Source organism: Piliocolobus tephrosceles, chromosome 14 (genome assembly GCF_002776525.5).
Source record: "Piliocolobus tephrosceles isolate RC106 chromosome 14, ASM277652v3, whole genome shotgun sequence".
NCBI lineage: Eukaryota > Metazoa > Chordata > Mammalia > Primates > Cercopithecidae > Piliocolobus > Piliocolobus tephrosceles.
The window spans coordinates 2,308,328-2,311,541 of NC_045447.1; positions in this window are offsets into that span (position 1 = coordinate 2,308,328).

The following is a 3,214-nucleotide window of genomic DNA, read 5'->3' on the forward strand; positions in this document are numbered from 1 at the left end:
CTCCTCACTGCTGCGGAGTCCTTGGGGCCCTGGCAGGGTCGTTGCTACCCGGGGTCTGTTGGTCAGGGCCAGGCCTCCCCTCTGGCTCTTGTGACTTGATGACCAGAGACCACCCAGGAAGGATGACGGCTAGGGGCCTGGCCCAGCTGCCTCCCGACTGTGAGGTCTCAGTTTCCTCATCTGTATGTCCAGTAGTGGGGAGGTGAGCACACGGCACACGCCATCCTGGCTTGTGTGGGGGCCTTGGGGTTGGGGGGAGTTCCTGGCCACCGAGGGCACTGGCCCTGAGCTCCTGCATCTCATCTGCGTGGAGCTGGTGGTTCCATTAGCAGCCAGGCCTCCAGGCGGCCCAGCTCTGCTTTCTGGTGTCTTAAAAGTTTAATGCAAACCTGAAGGCTAAGCTGGTGCCACGCCCAGCTCCCTGGGGCCCTGGCACATCCGGAGCTGGGCAGCCTCTACCCCCTCAACCAGGGTTAACCTCCGGGGCCCCTGCCGCCTCCTTGTCCTCCCTAGGCCCCCTCTTCTGAAGGTATGGGGTCAAAGCAAGTCCTCCTGGAGCCTGCACTGTATGGGACAGGGAAGGCGTTGCTCCGAGGCAGGCAAAGTCTACAGGGAAGCAGCCTCCAGGCCGTGTTCCTGACACCCCATGTGCTCCTGCTGACTCCAGAGCAGCTGATACAGCAGGCCCGCCCCATCCCCACGCCATCTCACGTTCCAGGAACGCCTTCCATTGACCTTTTAGGAGATGGCCTCACTTACTGCCAGGCGGTCTCACCAGGGTCCGGGGCTGGGGGTAGAGGGGCTCTCCCCTCCGCAGAACGTTTCCCATGTCCCACCTCTCTCCTTCCTCTACCACGTGTTTAATGGCTGTGCATTTGCCGAGGTCCAGAACCTCTTATTAGATTGGTGAAATTAAATCCTGCAAGATAATTTAATTTAATTTAATTTCTCTCGCCTCCCTTCCCCTTGCTTGTAGTGATCCTGCAGAAATTCAGTGCTGCATTCCTCTAGTTTACTGTGCTGGGCTTAGGAAGTGCTTTACAATCTGGAGGTGGAGGGGGCAGGGTTTCTGGGGACTCTGGGCGAGGCCCTCAGACCATGGAGCTGGCTGGCTGGGCCCCCGGAAAGGGGCTCCTCCTGTTGGGCTGCCCGACTGGTCCCTGTCCCTGGGGATGCTTTCAGGGGTCTTCTACCTGCCGGAGCCTCTGCTCCTGGGTACTAGATGCCAGGACCCAGGTGCCCTGGCCTGGCACCAACCTGGTAACCTGTGGTTCTTGTGTGAATCCTGCCAGGATGACACTCAGGCAGGGGGGTCATTCTGAAGACGCTGCCCCAACCCCTGTGTGTGCGTCGGGCTGCAGTTCCAGTGAGCCCCTGTGCTCCCTGTGGGCTCCTCTCACCCACCGGCAGGTTGCTGGGCATGAGGCTCATCACGGTCGGCAACCCCTAACCCCAGGGCAAGCCTGGCCTGAATCTCAGCCTTCCTCAAGTGAGGCTCTGCAGAGAAGAGACCTCCCGCCCCTCCCTGCCGCAGCTACCCGTGTTTTCTTATTCCTCAGGGAGGCTTGTGGGCTCAGAGGAACCCAGCCTCCTCTGTGTGTGTCTGTGTGGGGTGGGGCACCCAAGGCTGGCAAAGCTGCAGGGACTGGACTCGGGCCTTGGGTCATCTACAGAGGTTTTCCAAAGTGGGTTCCGTTCTGATGAAGGGCGTTTTGAGAACAAGGGTCGTTGGTGCTACAATCCTGAGGATGGCCCGGGTAAAAAAGTTGGCGACCTCTGATTTTCTGCCTGGCTCTGCAGAACTTTCCATAAGTGAATGAGTGTGATGAATCTCACCGAGGAGGGGAAACAATAGGAGGTATTGGCTTGGGAAGCAAAGTGGTGGGGAAACTGAGTCACCAGATAATCTGCAGGAGAGGGTGGAGAGGCCCTGGTGTCTGAGGAGGGCTGGCCCTGCCCTCCTCAGCAGACAGCCCTGCTCATGTCCCTGGGCCCACCTGGGCCCTCGGCCCCTTCCTCTCTGGCAGTAGGAGGGTCAGCGCCCCCACCTACAGCGCCCCCGTGTCCGCTTTCCTGGCCCTGGGGGCGTGAGCCAAGCCTTTATTTTATTCTTTTCTCCTAAAGTTCAGCTTTGTTCTTGAGCCTTCCAAGAAAGCAACCTAAAACCAGCTCCTGTCCGGCTCTCAGCAGGCTGGGGCGTGGGGCTGCAGCCTCACCGGGCAGGTGGCCTGAGGACAAGCCAGCAAGAGCTCCAGTTGTCCTCGTTCCCCAGGGACCACACGGCCCCATCACCTTCAAAGGGAATAATAGTCCCTTCTCTGGGAGAGCTGGTCTGGCCCCCAGCCCTGGCGCTCCCGCTCCCGAGGTGTGGATACAGGCTGAACTGGGCAGGGCGTTAAGACGCCCACCTGGATGCCCAGCTGAGAGCTGCTCTCCGGCCCAGGTCACAGCAGGTCGCAGGCATCACCGGCTTACTGTGTGCGAGGCTCCAGCCGCGGGCTTCACAAACATTGTTCCATTCACCCCCAGGAACCATCTGAGGGTAAATTATAACCCCAGTTCACAGCTCAGCATCTGAGGCTGCGGCGTCCTTACAGGAAGTGGCTGGTGCCCATGGGACCTAGGATTTCAACCTGGCCAACAGGCCAGGACCCTCTTGCTGCTGGAAGGGCCAGGCTGAGAGCCTACACTGTCCCTTGTTCTCTCTGTCAGCCCTGGCTGCTGCTGGCCTGCCCAGCCCAGGCTTTTGGGACCCCCCAGGAGCCGGTGCACTGTGCTGGCCTCTGCCTGTCCCCTCTTTTGGTACAAGAGCCCCTGTATGATTCAGACATCCCTACTCCCGTCCTTGGGGTGAAGTTGCCCCAACAGAAGCCATGGGCTCTCTGGGAGGCTCCTGGTGGTGGGTGCAGTAGGTCTGTGAAGGGAGCTGTTTAGGGGCCTCGGCCCTCTGTGCTGTGTTGCTGTGTTGCACAGGCCCCTCTCTTGCACCCCCCTGCCTGGGCTGTGTCCAGCATTCAGCCCTTGCCGAGCTTATGAGGGCACTTGGCCTACTTCCTGGAGGAGGCGGCAACTAAGTGGGGACCTGAGGGTGGAGGGTGTGGCGGGGAGGGTGACAGCTGGGCCCTGCGTCTCCTGGCCCCGGGGAACCCAGCTCTTCTGCGTGGCCAAGTGGGGACGTTTCTGTAAACGCCCCCATCCCAGTCTCCCGGAGTCG